Below are 21,396 nucleotides of genomic sequence, written 5' to 3'. Positions count from 1 at the left end.
CTTGTTTATGTTTATGCCATCTTCACTTTGCTCATTTGAGCCATATATTGTGATTGTATATATTTATTTGTATATCTTGTTTGTGTTTATGGTCTTTGGACCTCAAAATACTTAATAAACAAAAAAAAACCTTTAAAAAAATTGTGTAGACTGTTGGGTTTGATTTGGACTTTTGGACTTAGGATTAGGCAACATTCCATATGCAAAAGGACTCGGCCAATGCCAACATTTCTGAGACCAAGTATTGTGATCTGAGCTTTCATCTGATGCAAGTATTGGGATCCACTTGAATTCATATCCTACATGGTTTTGATACAACTATTATTTTGATCTTGCGTCTAATGCTTTATTCTGAGTTAATTAAGGAGTATTTCATCTGATACATAAGAAGACAAAGAAGACTGTTAGCTATGGAATTGCTTGCTTGGATGTGGCTATCTTTATTTGATGCCTTGATCTTCATATTGCTAATTGTGTGTGGATATTTTCTTGATTCAGAGTCCAAAGGGAAAGTGGGTTTTCTATATGACATTCTTGTCTGTTGGATTGCATCTCATTGGCCAGATCTTTTCAACTCTTAACTTTTAACTTTATGCTAAGGATTAGTCTCTTGATCTTCTCCCACTTCTTAAATTTCAAAATCTCTCCCCCTTTTTCAAAAAATCTTCTTTGCTTATGATTTCAAAACTTAGACCTTATTTCAAATTAGAAACTTTGGACTTATGACATTGCATTTTTAAACTCTTTTCTTAATCAAATTTGTAAATGAACTTAACAATATTGACTTCAAATTTCAAAAGACAAAAAAAACTAACACTCATTCAAACTCTTGGGCCCTTTGTGCCTCTTTTTAATTTAAATTTTGATTAAAAGCAATCCACTCATTTTGAAATTGATACCATGAACTACGAGATTTTGATCCCTCATTTTTATGTTGGTACGTAGGCATAAGTCCGAAGGTCTTGTCAAACACAAAAATATAATCAATGAATTCTTTTCTTATCCTCACACTCTATTTTGTTTCAAACACCATTTTATACCAAAAACACATACACGCATAAAAAATGGCTCCCTAGGACACTTTGGGTGCTAACGCCTTCCCTCTGTGTAACCAATCCCCTTACCTGTAATCTCTAGATTTTATTAGTTTTGATTTGAAAACTTCTTATCTTTGGGTTTTGTTCGTACTTTTCCCTTTTCCTTTGGAAATAATAAAAGCATTGGGGCGACTCTAGTTTTATTGACGTTGAGTTTATTCATAGCTTAAGGGTCATGAATTTACCGCTACAAACCCCTATCCCATGGATCCATTATCGACCCAAGAGTAAATTGAAATTGGCTTTTGAGTATATCACCATGAATAGTGTTAAACATGTTGTTGTGCCCATAGGGAGGTGGAACTGAACAACCCCCATTATATTGTTGGTTTTCCCTTCGTAGTTTGAGAGGACCATGTTATGTTGTCGAAGATCTTCGTCACCCTTTCCCATTTTCTTAAACAGAGTATAGGGAATCAGATTGATTGCAACACCTCCATCGACGAAAACCTTGTTCACCGCCATTCCATTGACCTTTGCTCTGATGAACAATGGCTTCAGATAGTACATCATCCCTGGACTGGGCCTTTCAAACATAGCTTTTTGTTCTTCCACCATGCCGATATTCATGACATAGTAGCACAAAGTTTTTCCTCCACCTGTCTCGTCTGGCACAAAGTCTCCATCTGTTTCAGAGACTTCGGACACCATGTCGTATTCAGCTAGCAACACTGATACAATGCCATATTTTATGATGAAATCGTCGCCATAAATGTCATCGTTGTTTTCTTCGTACATGTATTCGTTGAATTCCTCATCATATTGAGGGGAGTATTCAGGCTCTTCTTCCTCTGGTTTAGGGGAATACTCGGGCTTTTCCTCCCTTGATTGGCCCTCACTTTGTGGTTGCCTCTCAACCTCTAACGAGTATTCCACATTTTGAGTGGTTATCACTGCCTTCTTTCCCGTCGAGTCGACAGTCATGGGCACTGTCTGATTGGCCATCATTTTTCCTGGTCCTACGACCTAAAGCATATGTTCCTTCTGTCCAGTGGTTTCTGAAGGCTTCAATTGTGGAGTGGTAACGACTTTCCAGCTTTTTTGTTTCGCTGGTGGCGTCTCCACTGTGTCCTAATCATTGGATTCTTTCCTTTTTAATTAGGAGATAAGCTTTGGGCATAACAGAGCTTTTGACCCGTTTTCCTTACACTTCTCTTAGAAGTCTGATAAGCTTTCTCCAAGTTGGGGATAGGCCGACTCGAACCTCCTTTCTGCCTTGTTTCTGAAACCTTCAGTAGTTTCGACCATCATCACTTCAAACGATTCAGCTAACAAGGCTGCTTTGGAAACCTCAATGAGACCATCAGTAGTCTCTACCATCATGCATTCGAGAGGATCTACATACAAATCTTCCTCCACCTTCAGAGGGTCGGAACCCACTTGCATTTTTGGCCTTTTGCCAAACTGGAGCCTTCCTTCCTTTCAGAGTTTTTTGCACCAAATCCCTGAAAATAACACATGGGTGAGTTTTGTGACCAAGGAAATTATGAAATTTACAGAATCCCCTTTTTTTCTTTTTTTCTAGGGGAGGGTCTTTTAAACACTGAGGGATGATAATATGACCATCTTTGACTAATAGATCAAAAAAATTCGTCGCACTTAGACACGTCGAAAGTATAGGTCTTAGCTACGTATTTGTCTGTTTTCTCTAGTTCGATAGGGTTTTTCCCATTCGAGGGATTCAAAACCTTACACGCATACGAAGGTCTGGGCTTAAGTTCTGCCACGTTAACCTCACTCATGTCGACTATATCTTCATCTTCGGAAGAAACTCCTTCAATTGCGATGTAGGACACTTTTTCTTTCTTATGATGTCGACCCGTCTTGGACTTCTCAGCTTTCAAGCGTTCGATACATCGAACTCTATCGGCCAATTGGGCCATATCTCTAAGATGCTGATTATCTAGCTTTTTCCTTATAGAATAATCTAGACCCCCAATCGCCATCTCGACTAATTCGTGTTCAGGGACTTGGGCAAAGCATTGTGCTTTCAGCAGTCTAAACCTGTTTAGATACTAATCAACTGACTCAGAAACCTTTCTCTTAATGCTAGCTAGTTCTTTAAGACTGGTCTTTGATTGTCCCATGTAAAAAATTTCATGGAACAATCTCTCTAATTGTGTCCATGTTTGGATCGACTATGGGGGGTAGCATTATGAACCATGTAAACGCGTTTTTTGTAAGAGAACTTGGGAAGTATTTTAACTTCAAGTCCTCATTGTTCGCTATGTCTCCATCCTCGGTCTGGTACCTGGCCATGTGCTCGACGGTGGATTCTTCAGTATCCCCAACGAACTTGGTAAATTTCGGGACTTTCCACCCCCTAGACAATCTTTTCTGTAAGACAAAATCGGGTAGAGGCGAAGAGTAAGTCAGACGCTATAGGCATGGACTTGCTCCATTTTGCACTATGATCCGTTCGATGATACTCTCTAGGTTTTGTTCCCCGGTGGCTGCATCGTGTCGAACTTGTGGGACCACCTGGTCAGGATCCTGGTTACGGTTAACCAGTACCACGGGGGGCCTTCGTTCCACCCTTGAGACGTATTCGAATTCTTGGTATTCCTGTTTGATAGTATCATTCGTCATCTCCTCTTGTCGAACCGGTGTTTCCGGTCGAGGAGGAGGCGTAGGATTCTGAAGGACCTGAGCCCTTGGGGCTCCCAAAAAATCTCTTATCCTTGTCATTTGGGTTGCCAACTGTTGGTAACTCTGCATCGAATCCTGGATCAATGTCCTCAATATGGTACCCATTTGTTGAGTTAGCATATGTACCATTTCATAGTTACTGTCATCCATTTGTTGTCTCATAACGATGACAGAACTTTACGTAAAAGTTGGGACATACTGAGGTCAATCTGAAACCTGGGGGCCGACCAAATGGGGTTTCCAAAGGTCCAAACCCTTGGTAGCGAGGGAATAGCGATGATGAAGTATCACTGTAAGTCGAACCGAGATTATGCATATTCGCCATAAACTCAATCGGCATTCCCAATGTTCTGTGCATGGGGACCGTGAAACTGGGCATATGTTGCCCAATAGTTCCCATGGTTGTTGTCGGCGTTTGTGGCTGACACAACATTAGAATTGGCCCTACAAACGTTGTTGAAACCGTCGACGCCATGCTAGAGCCAATATCGGTAGCCTAGGGCATTGGCGTATCTCCCGCCGAAGACGCTTCGTCGTGGGGTCTAGGAGACGTCATTTTTCCACTGCACAATCGCATACACTTAACATTGTCGGGGTCCCACCAGGTGTGTCAATTTGTTGTTTTGTCAATAATCTCTAGCCTTCCTATAAGAGGGTTACTTGTAGGACCGGCTACAAAGTCCTGAACTTAGTGTTTAAGCGTATGGTTTTTTGGTTAACAATGTCTTTGAAAGGTTTAAAAGATGTAAACGCAACTCTTGACGAGTTAGGAACGTAATAAAAATAAGGTGAAAAGGGAACGTATAAATGATAAAGCAAGAAAACAAAGGTAAATTTGGTAAGATTAAATGACTTGTAAATGTAAAATGGAGGCAAAGTACATTTTTGTAAGGAGGTTGACTCTTTTCTCGTAAACGCTTTGATACTTCAAGTTTTACTCCTACTACAAATGTTCAAAATTCCACCCCTAGAACCTCACCTAACACTGACTTAAATACTAATTGAAAATAACCGTCTAGAGGTTACAAAACCATCTCATGATGCCACGCGTCGGTCCACTTCCCTATTTTGACAAATAACTATCCACGTTCTTTGAGTGTCCGCTATTGCCTTCACCACTCAAGCCCTTTAACTTCGATCAAAGCTTGTAGATGTCGACCTATGGACGCGTCTACCATCTTGTTGAGGCTGCTCTGACAAGTTCCCTAGTCGAAACTGGCTTTCTCCTCTGGCCGAAATTGGTCAGCTAACACGACGACAAATATTTCTATTCGTTTGAATTTTCTGTTTAGCGGTACAAATAAGTGTATGTAATTGTGTCTCAATATTAATGAAGTGTAATATATTCAATTTCTTAATATTTTAATATATTTTTTATCTTTGCCAAAACATTTGTTCATTTTCCAAACAAAGTCATCAAGTAGGTTCCGTAACACCCCAAATTTAATTAATTAATTAATTAATTTGAATTATTTAAATTTTTATATAATTAATGGATGTTTTAAATTAATTGTGTATGATTATGGGGGTAGGTATCCTTGAAATAGAAGTATGGAGGGAGTAAGAATTTGGTATAGTCGTTGATAATTAATTAGAATTTTAATTAGTGATTGAAATAAATAGTGTTTTATTCGAATTTATTAAATAAATAATAAAATAACTAGAATATGAGCATCTTAATTAAATAATGAAATTTAGTTTTTTTACTTATTTAATGGGGATAATGAGAATTTTTAATAATTAGCGTATAACTATTTTATTTAATTGGTTGAAATAAAATAGAATAGTAGAAATAGTAGGGAGAAAAAGAAGAATATTATTAGTATTATTTTATTAAAAGAAAATTAGAACCAAGAGGGGTATGGTGGTAAATAAGATGATAAGTGAGGGCAATGGTGGAAGTTCCTAACTGATGGGGGGATTAGGTTAATGATAAAAAGGTTAGTAAGAGAGTTTTGAGGGTTTTACGTAAAATAGAATTTTTGTGGTGAGAAGAGGCAAGGGTTAGGACTAAAGGAAAACTCCATTGTTAGAGTTTGAAGTGTACATCTTATTGAAAAATCTAAGGTAAGGGTGAGAACTTGTTCCAATAGTAAAGGGTATGATAGAATGATAGAATTGAGGAACTCTTAACCTCCTTAGGGTTTGGTGTTTTGATTCATAATTTTGAATTTGGATGCTATGATGATTATTATATAATGATTATATGTTGAATTTCTTGTGCCTTATATATGTGTCGTTTTCTGTTTTGATGATTGAACTTATATTCACCATTGTTACAATTTTGAAGGTTTTAGGCATAATCTTAAAACAATGATTAGATGATTTAATTGTGTTAAAACTGTAAATTAACTTTATATAATTAGAGTATTGCATGAGTTGTAATTTTATGAGCGTTTGGCTTTTTACGGAATCTAAATCGGAGGTCCGAAAGGCCTCTAACGATGAAAAACGCAGAAAATTCTGCATTATGTCCGTCACAATCGCGAGCCTCTTTTTATGTTTTTCGGTCGAAATCGTTTTGGCCATAACTTTTGATCCATAAGTCCAAATCGAGTGTTGTTTGAAGCATTGAATATCTGAAATAGAAGGCTATAACTTTGTTTCAGGGATAAAACAATTTTGATGATTATTTAATGGACATTTGAGGGGTTGAAGAAGATGAAAATTGTGTTGGAAATTTTAGAAAACAACCATTTTTTAGTAACGCCTTCGTGCACGGTTTTGATCATAACTTTCAACTCGTGAATCATTTTGAGTTGGGGTTTGAAGCATTAGAAAGCTGACTCTAAATCAGAGGTCCGAAAGGCCTCCAACGATGAAAAATGCAGAAAATTCTGCATTCTGTCCGTCACAATCGCGGGCCTTTTTTATGTTTTTCGGTCGAAATCATTTTGGTCATAACTTTTGATCCATAAGTGTAAATCGAGTTTCGTTTGAAGCATCGAATATCTGAAATAGAGGGCTATAACTTTGTTTCAGGGATAAAATAATTTTGGTGATTATTTAATGGATGTTTGAGGGGTTGAAGAAGATGAAAATTATGTTGGAAATTTTAGAAAACAACAATATTTTAGTAACGCCTTCTGCACGGTTTTGATCATAAATTTTGACTTGTGAATCATTTTGGATTGGGGTTTGAATCATTAGAAAGCTGACTCTAAATGGGAGGTCCGAAAGGCCTCCAACAATGAAAAACGCAGAAAATTCTGCATTATGTCCGTCACAATCGCGATCCTTTTTTATGTTTTTCGGTCGAAATCGTTTTGGCCATAACTTTTGATCCATAAGTCCAAATCGAGTGTTGTTTGAAGCATTGAATATCTGAAATAGAAGGCTATAACTTTGTTTCAGGGATAAAACAATTTTGGTGATTATTTAATGGACATTTGAGGGGTTGAAGAAGATGAAAATTGTGTTGGAAATTTTAGAAAACAACCATTTTTTAGTAACGCCTTCGTGCACGGTTTTGATCATAACTTTCAACTCGTGAATCATTTTGGGTTAGGGTTTGAAGCATTAGAAAGCTGACTCTAAGAGATATAATGTGATGGTGATAAGTGAATTGTTTGAGCATTATTCCTATGCCTACTATGTTGGTGAATTTTTTGTTCATACGTTCGGTTAATGAATTGTTGACACATCCCGACGATTTTGGTCATAACTTTTATTTCGTAAGTCTGATTTTGATGTCGTTTGAAGCATTAGAAAGTTAACGCTCAGGCCTATAACATGGTAGTGATTGTTGAGATGTTTTAATAATATTCATATGCCTAATATGTTAATAAATGTATTGGTTTATATGTTTGGTTGATGAATTATTGCATTGTTGTAATATCAGTGTATAATAATTATGTTGTTATGTCGATGATGTTAAGATATTGATGAGTTGCTTTTGTTTGTTGATATTACTCATGTGGTAACATGAATTGGTTGTTGCATGCTGAATGGTGTGATGCATAAATGATGAGATGTGTATGGGGATCCTTTAGGTGAACCTTGTTGTGTTAATGCATGTTATTTGAGAGTCATGCATCTTGGTGTACGGGCTTCGATCCAATTTTGGTGAGCCTCGATTCTATGGTGATGAATCGAGTGCGAGTAGCTAATTCTTATTATGAGGGAATAGTGAAGTGTTACCTATGTTGATGGTAACGAGTTTTGGTGAGCCTCGATCCCATTGTGATGGATCGAGTGCGAGTACCTAATTCCTATTATGGGGGATTAGTGAAGCGTTACCTATGGTGATGGTAACAATTTTGGTGTGTTCCAGTTCCAAGAGGGAATCGATTCTATGATGGAGATCATGGAGTGAGATGAACCTGAGTATTCATATTTGGTACCACATGCATGTCGAGTCGGTGTTGAGTACATTGCATAACTGTTGCATTTGTATTGGTTGTTATTGATATGGTGTTGGATGAGATGTTGTTGCATATGATGTTAATGATAATTGAGATGTGGTTTTGTATGATGTTGATGATAATTGAGATGTTGTCGTGTATGATGTTGATTACGATTTGGATGTAAGAATGTGATATATTGTTGTGCGTGATTGTGTAGATGTTGTACTCTATTCTTCATTCTATATCGTTATTATTGAAATGAATTCTCACCCCTTCTGTTTGAATGTTACCTTTACATGGGCATTGTGCAGATACTCAGGAGTAGTATTGTTGAAGTAAGCTCTTGGATTACTTCTTTATTTTGTCTCTTTTACTAGTGGTACCTTGCTCTGATCATGTAACATCGGGTTGGGCTAAACGCTTATTTTATTCCTTATGTCTGATTATGTTGAAGTCATAAGATTAATTTTGTTGTTGAGAATTCTTAAGATGTTGAGTTGATTGATTACAACTCTCTTATTTTTTAAGTTGAGACTAGATGTTATTACTTGCTTTATCTTCCATAATTGTGATGAAAATTCCGCTGCGATGATACTTTAAAATGGAAGTGAGAATTTAGTGACAAGTTATGAATGTCTTATTATGTGAATACATAATACCGGTCAGATGAGAAGGATGCCGTGTAAACATCCCAGGTATGATTCAGATAAGTGGGATGTCGTGTAAACATCCTTATTACAAATGTATGTATTGAAATTTACTGTTGAAACTCGTGTTATGGAGCAGGTCATGTGTGTTATGAATGTGTGACACCCTATGTGGTTTTATTTTATAATTAATGTACGCGATAAATTATGTGCGGAGTTTAGGGTGTTACATGTTCTGTTTTCAAAGGTTATGTTTTCTGCCTGTTCAGGAGAGGTTCCAGAGATGTATCTCTTAAACAAGATAATAGGGTGCGGAACCGGAGATATATCTCCGGAGTCGGCATGCTAGATTTTGTGAGGTCCATATTTGTCTACAGCTTCTATAAATTAAGGGGCTCTTATTTTTTATTTCACACAAGTAGAAAATATCTCAAATGTCATAAATAAACATCATCTGGTATGTCGCAAATGTCTCATTCTCCAGTGCGACACCCGGACGAAAGTATAAGCTCAACGAGTACACCTCTCTTGCGGATCTGAAATATGAAGTCCATAATCTCCTATCTTACGCAGACAATAGAAAAATTATGAAGCTCGAGTACCGTCACCGTTGATTGACAGTGAATGGAAGATTGAGTTCATCAACTTTGAATTCAAAACAGATGCAGATGTAAGGGCTATGTTGAGTACATTTTGTTTCGGATGAAAAATTCGCTCGAGTTGGAAGCGATGATTTCAAGATCGTTCGAAGATATTGAAACGTCCACTTGAATATTGAAGTGTAACGTTGTATTTTATGTTGAAATCATCTATGTAATGGTTATTTTATGTTATGAATGTTAATTTTATTTTGTCAAATTACAAGTTTTTAATTTCTGCCTCTGATATTGTTGTGCATATGTTACAAAAATGCATCTACGAACAGATTTCGGAGATGCATCTTCGGTTTAAAAAAACCCAACTAATAAGGTTTCACTCCGAATGACCTAAGTTGTGTGTATTGGATGCGTCCAAAAATACATCTCCAAACTCTATGAGCATTTTAGTAATTTTGTGTAGTGCGTAAGTAATATATAGGATGCATTAAGAAATTTCCTTAGTCTGCTATCTTTGGTTGGCTAAGTCAAGATTTCCAACTCATCCTTTTATTTTGTCTACCCCGTCTTATTTTTTGGCAGATTTTGACATGACAGAACTAAACGGAACGAGCATCTCAGTTTATCATCTAATTGAGATGATCTTTTGCGAAGATTGTTAAAATTATAAAATTGAAAACCCTAAAAAAAAAATGAGGTAAAAAGGAAGAAATTTGTGAATTAAGTGAAGTGTTTGAATTTTACCTGAAAAGAGTGAAAAAAAAAGCTCTCATAATTTAATTTAATAAAAAAAATATCCAAACACATAAACACTCAACAATCTGATCCAAATAGTATGACAATATAAAACACAAATTCAACATCAATAAAAAGAATCACTTGATTTATATGACTAAAATTCTCATGCCATTGTCTTACGGTGACAGAGACACAGAGAGCGACAAGAGACCTTTACCTATGGCCATTCATCATTGAAATCCTGCTCATATAACGACCCCTTTAAAAAAATAACCACAACTGATTTTTCAAAAGTCTTTTATTCATTCAGAATTAGGCCTTTCAATAATTCACAAATCGGTAGGATCTTTGCCCTTGGACAGAAGAAGTCACATTCAGAGTTTGTAGGTCCATGGATTTTTGAGTACACAGGTTCAATTAAATAAAGCCAAAAATACGGATGTACCAATCTAATGAACAATCAATTTTAGGCAAAATAATGGAATTGAGAATAGCTGGCAAAATGACAACGCATGTAAGGAAACTATCCTATAAAACGTCGAACTCCTCTGACAATAACTTATGATGATTGTTTTTTGTGTGTGAAGATATATAGATGGAAATTATTGTTTACAGATGGAGAAAAAAAGATATTTAATGATTGAGGGGCCTATTTCTATCAATAATGTTTTAAGAATCATAGAAAAGAAAGAATTTGTGATATAGATTTGAACACCCTTAGAGTTTCTTATCCACTTGTGAGATGTAGTCAGGTAGCAAACATACACATCAAGATGAAACTAGGTTTTCGTCATCTTTGATAAATCCTTGCCGTTAAGTTTTTGGAAGTTCGATAGATTAATCACAATTTATATGTGACAAATCAAAATAAAATTCTATTTTGTTATGATCTAATTAGGGGATAAAACTATCACCTTGGTTGTATTTTTCAGTTTTACACACACTTTGGGTTGAACGAAGTGTTTAGACTTCACATTTTAACGAATTTATGATGTCTTTTTTTTTTAAATTTTTACGGGTGTGAGAAACCCACCCCGCTCCACCTTCACTTTTTTATGGGACTAATTTAGTTTTTAAGACCACGCTATCAACTATTTTGTTCCGTTTTTTCCTAAACTTTTACGAGAGTCATATTCATTTATCACCTCTAAGTTAATTGTGATAAATATTTTATAATTTTTTCTACCTACAGTTTAAACTAGTCAAATTTTAATCTTGGGTGATACTCTTTTTGGATGGTAAAGAATCAAAGTGAAGAACCTGTATTGTTTCCATCTCAAGTTGAATATTGAATTTGGCAAAATTTAAATTTTTATTTAGTTTATATAATTTTAAATTATTTTTTAAGATCTCACAATAAAATGTTTTTAGACTTCTAAATATATTAGACTGACCTCGATAGTAACAAGATATAAATATAATAAATCACTATTATATTTTATGGTTGATATTAATTTAATAAGTTATAATGAAAATGATTTTGATGATATATGTTTTTTTATATGATATAGTTCTATTTGGAGAGTTAAATGAATATTTAAATAAGAGGTTAAAGAGTTGGAGATAAATTTTCGAAATACATAAATTTTGCCTAAGCAGAAGTAAGACGAAATATATGAAATGTAAGTTCAGCAAAAGGAGAAGTGTGTCTAATCTAGAGGTGTAAGTTGGATACCATATCATCCCACAAGTCACACAGTTTAAATATCTTGGGTCCGTAACACAAAATGATGGAGAATTAGAAGGGGTGTAAATCATTGAATTTAAGTTGGGTGATTAATATGGAGAAGGACTTCAGGGATTTTATGTGACAAAAAGGTACCGCACAAGTTGAAAGAAATCTTTTTATCAGAATATGGTAAGACATGCGATGTTGTATGAAACATAATGTTTGGCGCTTAAGAATCAACACGAGAATAAAGTAAGTGTGGCAGAGATGAAGATCTTGCATTAGATGTGTGGTAAGACTAGACAATATAAGATTAGAAATGACAATATTAGATAGGGGTTGGGATAGCAACTATAGTAGTGTGAGATATTGGATTGAACTCTAGTATGGTCGAAGGGTAGCTTCTTGGTTCGAAAATCCGACAGGATCATTAGCATGTCGTCGTAGTATGTTCACATGTTATAGTCAAAGTATGCTAGGATTGTTAGCATCTCGAATTTGGCCTATTTTTTATGCTCAATTGTTTAAGTTAGCTTGTTCTCTAAGTTCGCTTGTGTAATGGGTCCGTGTGTAAAAGTCCATTAGTTTAGTGTGTTAGTTTTCTTATAAATAACATACTAGTCTTTCATCATTGCATAACGCAAATCCTAATTAGGGTGAAAGAGGTTATTTGCTATTCTGTAACACTTGTAATCTTGTTTCATAGAGAAAGTAAAGAATAGCAGTTTATAACCAACTTGTTGTGTTCTTCTTGCTTCCCTTTTTTTATCCTTGTGGGTTTCTTGCCGATTAAGAAATCGATTATACTTTATTATTTCGGTACCGATTTCATAATAAATTGGTGCACTGAGCATGGAGAAGATGTCGTCAACAAAGTATGAGATTGAAAAGTTCATCGGAGTGAACGATTTCGACCTGTGACGCTTAAAGATGAAAGCTCTATTGATTCAGCGGGGTTGTTTAGAAGCGTTGAAGGAAGCTGAAGCCATGGACACTGTGTTAACGGACAAATAAAAAACGACTACGGTAGAGAAATCCCATATCGCCATCTTATTGAGTCTTGGTGATAAAGTTCTTAGACAGGTTTTGAAGGAGACAACGACGTCGGGGTTATGGGTGAAACTCGAAAGTTTGTACATGACCAAATCGTTGATCAATCGCCTCTACCTGAAGCAAGCTTTGTATTCATACAAGATGAGTGAAGACAAAGTTTTGGCTGAGTAGTTGGATATGTTTAACAAGACGATTCTTGATCTTGAAAATATCGATGCCAAGATCGAGGATGAAGATCAAGCATTATTGTTATTGTGTGCCTTACCCAGATCACATGCTCACTTCAAAGAAACTTTCTTGTATGGAAAAGAGTCTCTGACCTTTGAAGAAGTTCAATCAGCCTTGTATTCTAAGGATTTGAACAAACAAAAGGAGCACAAGCCATCTTCGACTGGTGAAGGTCTATCGGTTAAGGCGAAATTCACAAAGAGAGATGGCAAGTTCGACAAGAAAAAAGGGTAAAAGTTAACATAAGTCTTATAGTGGGGATGCATCTGGTATTTGATGTTATCACTGTAAGAAGGAGGGTCATACAAGAAAAGTGAACGCTTGAAAGATCATGGAGGTAAGGATGATGGCAATGCAGCCATTGTTCAAGATAATTTTGACTCATCTGATGTTCTTATGGTTTCAAGCGGCGACTCAAGTAAATAGTGGATTATGGATTCAGGTTGCACTTGGCACATGAATCCAAACAAAGACTTGTTCGAGGAACTATATGATCAAGATGGTGGATATGTATTGCTTGAAAACAATAAAGCTTGCAAGATTGTAGGTGTTGGATCTGTGAGATTCAAGATCCATGATGAGTCAATAAGGTTGTTGGCTGAAGTCAGCTATGTACCTGATTTGAGGAGAAATCTGATTTCTCTTGGTGAATTCGACAAGAAAGGATATGTTTTCCAAGGAGAAAAAAAGTATTCTAAAATTCATGAAAGGGTCGAAGTAAGTCTTAAGAGGCGTGAAAAAACAAGGCTTGTATACCCTAGAGGTTGAAGTTCAGTGGTTCTACAGATGTTGCATCCACGAAACCTTTTTCGAAGATAGAAATTTGGCACATGAGATTGGGCCATGTCAGTGAAAGAGGTCTAGTCGAATTGGGGGGGGGGAAATCTACTTGGTGGAGACAAAGTCGAAAAGCTGAAGTTTTGTGAACCTTGTGTACTTGGAAAATCTTGCAGAGTGAAGTTCAATAAAGGTAAACAAATAACACATGGATCCCTTGATTACATCCATGTTGATCTTTGGGGTCCTGCAAGGTGTCCATCATATTCAGGAGCAAGGTATTTTCTATCCATAGTTGATGATTATTCCAGAAAGTTATGGATATTCATCCAGATGACTAAGGATGAAACTTGTAACGCCCGAATTTTCCATCCAAGACATGAGTCATAAATTATTAAACATACCTATCTAAATAAAATAAGTGGGTTTTGAAATTAATCACATCTGATTACCATTCAAATTCAAGGAAATAAAAGGATTATAACTATTATAGAAATTTCATGACTTGAACTTGAAGGAGGATTCCTCAACCGGCGAGTTGTATTATGGTACAGTAACATTGAAAAATAAGTTGATGAGCAAGATCAAGGCCCTCCAACAAATTGATGAAGTGGTGCAAGAGAAGAAGAAACTAGTTGAAGTAGGGAAGGCACCTGAATTGAAGTTAGACCCTGACGATGTTTTATGATCCAATGGGAGAATTTGTGTTCCCGGTGATGCAGAGTTGCGAAAGTTTATCCTAGAAGATGCTCACAAAAGCAAGTTAAGTATTCACCCTGGTATGAAAAGATGTATCAAGACTTGAAACAGAGATTTTGGTGGCCCAGGATGAAGAAACAGGTGGCTGAGTATGTGGCTTCATGCTTGACTTGTCAAAAAGCTAAAGTAGAGCATCAAAAGCCATATGGGTTAATGCAATCTCTGGATGTTCCACATTGGAAGTGGTATAGCATTTCCATGGTCTTTGTTGTGGAATTACCGAAGACCTTGCGAAAGTTTGACTCTATATAGGTAATTGTGGACAGGTTGACAAAGTCTACTCACTTTATACCAGTGAGAACCAATTATAATGTCGCAAAGCTAGCAGAGGTGTATGTTGAAGAAATTGTGAGACTGCATGGAGTACCATCTAGCATTATTTCAGATAGAGATCCAAAGTTTACTTCTCACTTCTGGGGAGCGTTGCATGAGGCTTTGGGTACGAAGTTAAGGTTGAGTTCAGCCTACCATCCTCAGACAGATAGATAGATTGAGAGGACCACTCAGACTTTGGAAGACATGTTGAGAGCCTGTGTCTTAGATGATCGGGAGAGTTGGGACAAGTTGTTACCACTTGTGGAATTCACTTATAACAATAGTTATCATGCAAGTATCGGAATGGCGCCTTACGAGGCTCTGTATAGACGCAAATTCCAGACGCCTTTATGTTGGTACAAGGATAGAGATAACTCGATTATGGGACCCGACTTGGTACAACAGACGAATGAGAAGGTCAAGTTGATTCAGGAAAGAATGAAAACAGCCTAAAGCATACAAAAGAGTTATGTGGACCAGCGGAGTAGAGTCTTGGAATTTCAAGAAGGCGATCATGTGTTTTTTAGGTGACGCCTATGACTGGTGTGGGCAGAGCACTAAGATATAAAAATCTAACCTCTAAATTCATTGGACCATATCAAATCCTCAGACGTGTAGGCCTCGCAGCCTATCAGATTGCATTACCTATGAATTTGGCTAACCTGTATAATGTGTTTCATGTGTCTCAACTAAGGAAGTGTATGGTTGATTCTTCGCATGTAATCACCCCCTGACGATGTCCAACTTAAAGAGAGCCTCACATTCAAGGTTCCTCTGTTGAGTATTACGGATAGAAGTGTGAGGTATCTGAGGGTTAAATAAATCATGTTGGTCAAGGTGATTTGGAATCAGACAACAAGCGATACTACATGGGATCGAGAGGATCGTATGAATGAGCTTTATCCCTACCTATTTGTGACTATCTAGTTTTGAGGACGAAACTATTTTAACGGGGTAAGTATTGTAAAACCCCTATTTTTAATTATTAGTCAGGAATCTTTAGTCTTCATCCCTTAGTTAATCATCGAACAATCTATTCTCATTGATTTATTTTGTGACTATAACATGCTGAATTTCTAATTGTTCGTGCTTAATTCTAAATTTATGAGATGGGTGAATTATTAATTGTTATTTTGTCAATTTATTTATTTTATGTGAAGTAATATAAAATATGTGATAATTAAAGTAAGGTTTATGATAATTAAAGTAAGGTTTATGATAATTAAAGAAAATTATTTAAATAGGTAATTTAGAACAAACATGAATAGTATCATGAAGTAAAAATGTCACAAGTGTGTACTTTAGATTGGAATGGTGGAATTAGTCCTTGTGAACAAGTTATAAGGATAATAATAATATTAATAAAATAAAACTAAGTTAATTAAGTTCCAACTGATTCCATATTATTCTCCCATCATCTCAACTTCTGCCTCAAAAACTCTCATAGGTTTCACATAGAAACTATTCACATAACCCAACACTTCACGGAAAAATATTTTCTGATCACTAGTGAATTGCAACGTCAATAAATTCGCATACTTCGTTGTAGTATTAATTTTGAGAGCGTCCCTTGAAGTCGTCGTTGGTGTAATCATATCTTAGAATTTTTGTCGGTTCAGAGAAAAACACTTTAAGGTAGGGGATTTTCTCCGTACAACTCTAAATTAAACATGATTTAAGAATTTGATAGATATTATATACATATTTAATGTTTAGAGATTTAGGGGTTTAGTTTTTAATTTTAGTTTTTAATTTTAATTTTTAAATACTATTTTGTAAATAACTTTAAAAAAATTGTATTTAAGAACAAAAATTTTAAAAATTGTTTCGCTATCTTGTTTTTGAAAATAGTTTTAGAAATGGAAAAATAAAAAACTTATTTGATAAAATTATTTTTAAACTTTTTTTTAAACCTATGAAACAGATGATTTATTTACACTTTTCTCATAACTTTTAACCTTTGATTTTTATAATATTTATTATATAATAAATAATATTTGAGAGATAAAAAATAATAATATATCTAGATTGTTAATTTTATATATGTGCATATAATTTTGGAGATCAGATTTCATATACAAGAGGTGAGGGTGAATTGTGGATGTTTAAAAAACATTGATTGAAAACAAAATTTTAAGTAAAAGTAGAGTTTAAAAAACTTTTGGGCGGGGATGGTTCCTAACGGCGTCAAGATAGCACAATAACTCTTCTCAATCAGAATTAATAACGACGGAACTCTGATTAGAACCCGACCTCGCTGTGACGCTTTTAGGCTAGTAATCAATATCATCAATAAAGGAAATAATGGTTGTTATGGAACCAAAAATTGGGTAAGGATTAATGGAATGTCATGGCAGATATGAGCTTCGAATGCAATGTTCGAATGCAATGTAGAGGAGACTGACCTACAAGATTTTCACTCCAACACTCAAGTCAGTATGTGAGGAAGTGAGGAAGAAGAGTGAATGAAAATTGAGTTTGAAATTGAATACCTAAAATTGATGCACTTTCTATATATAACGGAAAGATTGTCCCAATCATCTATTTGGAACTTAAATCATCCGCACTTATATATATATATATATATATATATATATTGTGTGATTAAAAGTTCAAAGAAATATTAAAAAAGAATTTTATACAAGTTTTACTTAAAATAAGATTTAAATAATTTATATTAGTCATTCTTTTATATAATCACGTTCAACTTTAAATACATTGTCATCAAAACTTGATCAAGCAACTTAATTTTTTATACTAGCATTTTTATAACTTAAACTTATAACAATCACTCATTAATAATTCTTTATTTTTATTTTAAAAAATAATAATTGATATGACCTTTTTTTTAATTTACTGGAACAACAAATTATATTCTCTTATAATATACTTTCATTTATTTACTATAATATCATTAATGAAAACAACCCTGTTTTTCATGTTTTTTTAGTTTGGATTTTAGGTTAAATATTGAAAATGAAAACCAAAAATATATTTTAGCTATTTCTTGTTTTTAATTTTAAAAATAGTAAATTAAAAAAAATTTTAAAAAATTAAGTTTAAAAATAAGTTCAACAAACAAATTTTAAATTTTTTAATTTTTAAATATAGAAAAACTGTTTTCAAAAAGCCTTTCAAACAAATCCATAATAATTAAAATCTAAAATTTAAAAGAATATGTGTGACTGCTTATTTTCCTTTTTATAATAATAATAATACACGTAGCTTGTATTTCCTATAAAATAATAATAATAATAATTATTATTATTATTATTATTAGTAGTAGTAGTAGTAGTAGTGGTATTAAATTGTGTTTATTAAATTTAGATGAAAAAGAATAAATACTATTTTTATTTTGTGCTTGTGTAAGTGATTGATGTTTGTGTGATGCATGATCGCGGGGAAGAATGAGTTTTCAAAATAAAAAGATTTCAGTAGTTTATAAGTTGATTGCATTATGTTTTAAGTTATTTATTTATTTTCATTCGAATAAATTGGAAATGCGGTGATTTTCTGCTTATGATTTTGAATTGTCATCAAGTTGATTAATGTTCAAAACATTTATTCTTGTTTATACAAGTATTAATAATAAGTTTTGAGTCATGTCTTTGATGAAAATTCAGGGTGTTATAAAAATTTTGAGAAGTTCAAAGTTGGAAGACTCTGGTCGAAAATCAAACTGGCAGAAAGGTCAAGAGGTTGAGAACCGACAATGGTCTTGAATTTTGCAATGAGGCGTTCGACGGTTTTTGTGCAGCCTCTGGTATTGCAAGGTACAAAAATACTACAAGTACTCCCCAGCAAAATGGTCTGGCTGAAATGTTTAATCAAACCATTTTGGAAAGAGTTAGATGCATGTTGACTAGTGTTGGGTTAAGGAAGGTGTTTTAGGCAGAGCTTGTTTCGACAATGACATATATGATAAACAAATGTCCTTCGACTGCATTAGATATGAAAACACCTGAAGAAGTTTGGTCGGGACACCCACCAGATCTCAACAAACTTTGAGTATTTGGATGCATAGCCTATGCTCACATTAGGCAAGATAAGGTCGAACCTAGAGCTCTGAGATACATGTTCATGGAATACCATGAAGGAGTCAAAGCTTATAGGCTATGGTGCCTAGAGCCAGGCCACAGGAGGTGTATCACTAGCCGATATGTAGTTTTCAATGAAGTTGAGATGTCTTTTAAGAAAACTGATGATGCTAGTTGAAGTGCACAAATATTTGAAGAAGAATTGGAACATGAAGAGATTCTTGTTGAGGTGGAGCATGTTGATGCTAAATTGCGTATCTTAGATCAAGTCGAAGAAGAACAAGATGCTGAAGATACTAAGGAGGTTGAGGAAGTTGAATTGCATTTCGTCAGAGGAGTAATCGAGCGTGGACAAGTCCAAGTGCTAAAGGTTTCGACAGATCATAATGTTGTTAATATGATCTCCAAGACATTACCAAGGTACAAGTTTTTCCACTGTATGCAGTTGATAAAGATGCATGAATAAAGCTAGTTTGTTCCCTTGATGTTTTAGAGTTTATTCCAAGATGGAGATTTATGACATATTTGATCGAACTCTAGTATGGTCGAAGGGTAGGTTCTTGGTTCGATGATCCGACATGATCATTGGCATGTCGTCAAAGTCTGTTCACATGTTATAGTCGAAGTATGCTAGGATTATTAGTATGTCGAATTGAGCATTTTTGTTATGCCCAATTATTTAAGTTAGCTTACTCTCTAAGTTAGCTTGTGTAATGGGCATGTGTGTAAAAGCTAATTAGTTTAGTGTGTTAGTTTTCTTATAAATAGCATACTAGTCTCTCATCATTTCATAACGTAAATCCTAATTAGGGTGAGAGAGTTTATTTTCTATTCTGTAACACTTATAATCTTATTTCATAGGGAAAGTAAAGAATAACAGTTTATAACCAACTTGTTGTGTTGTTCTTGCTTCCCTTTTTTTTTACCCTTGTGAGTTTCTTACCGATCAAGAAACCGATTATAATTTGTTATTTCATTATTGTTTTTACAACAAGTAGAAAAGATGGTTGAAAATAGACTTCGGTGGCTTGGTCATGTAGAGAGAAGACTTGTAGATTTTATGGTAAGGAGAGTATATTAGATGGAGAGGAGTCAAATAGCTAGAGGTAGAGGAAGGCCTAGGAAAAATATAATAGAAGTTGTTAAGAAAGATATCGAGATTAATATTTTGGATAAAAGCATGGTCATAGAAAATTATGGCGGTAGTTCATCCATGTATTCGACCTCATTTAGTGGGATAAGGCTTGGTTGTTGTTGTTGGTGTATCTTTTGCAACTCTTAAATGACTTTATGTAGACAATTCTCACATATTTAGAGCATATGAAAAATATAGAAAATTCACTAATAGGAAGATAATATGCAATCAATCATTATGGTTGTCTGTCAAGCCTTGGAAACCTTTCAATCCTACAAATTGATTCCATGTATCAACACCAACACTTGACCATAATTGAAAAACAAAAATTAGTCAAATGCAATTTAAAATTTGCTTCATTTAATATAGATAAACAAAAGATTTTGACTTATGCTTTATAGATCACACGTGTGTTGGAACAAAATTGCTTTGTCCCATACCCCTTGGGATTTTGATGATAACAAAATATTTAAAAAAACAATATGGTATATTAATGTTTGTTCAAGTGTGTAGTACCATAAACTAAAATTCATATTAAATCCAAGTATTGGTTCTGACTCTAAACATCCAAGGAGACGTTTGAAGAGTATATTCTTATGTATCAGAAGCTGAAGAACTGACTCTTAAGAAGTCATCTTACAAAGAGGTTAACATTGAAAGATTAGACTCTGAAGGAGTCAGTCTCTGAAGAACAAACTTTGGAGAAGTCTGTTTCTGGCGATCAGAACCTGAGCTAGTCAAAGCGCAAGAACTAAGGTGAAACGGACGGGTCATTGTTCATCTCTGAACATACTTTATCACCTAATAACCTAAAGCTCTAGGTTATTCGTAGAGTCTGCTTGGATACAAATGCTAATTCCTTTTGTAGAAAAGGTTATTCAAACTAGGTTTCACCTAACCTGACAGTTTGGTGTAACATCTCAACGTCTCCCAACGTCTCTTTTGAAGCTTCTCAAAGGACTCAACGATTTCATCTTCAACGACTATTTTCCTTATTATTTAAAGAACCAAAAGACTTTAAGATCTATACAACACATAACATACAACATGAATATACAAGAGTGCAACAAAAAGGAATACACGTTGAACATGCTAAGACACAAAGATTGATAATCAAAAAGAAGCTACTCTGTTAAATTTTTAGTATAAGCTAAACATAGGATCTATTATCCTTGAATATCTTAGAAATCCTTAAGTTATAAAAGAGTCTTATTGTGTTGTATTATTTATAAACCTCTGATTATATATCGAGTGTATTCACCCAACAATCATTTATCGGGTAGGTAGATTGTTAGAAGTCTCTTACTAAGTGTTTGAGCAAGGAAGTCTTGAGCTTGTATGATTGAGCAA

Source organism: Lathyrus oleraceus, chromosome 7, assembly GCF_024323335.1.
Source record: "Lathyrus oleraceus cultivar Zhongwan6 chromosome 7, CAAS_Psat_ZW6_1.0, whole genome shotgun sequence".
Lineage (NCBI taxonomy): Eukaryota > Viridiplantae > Streptophyta > Magnoliopsida > Fabales > Fabaceae > Lathyrus > Lathyrus oleraceus.
This window is presented reverse-complemented; position numbering follows the sequence as displayed.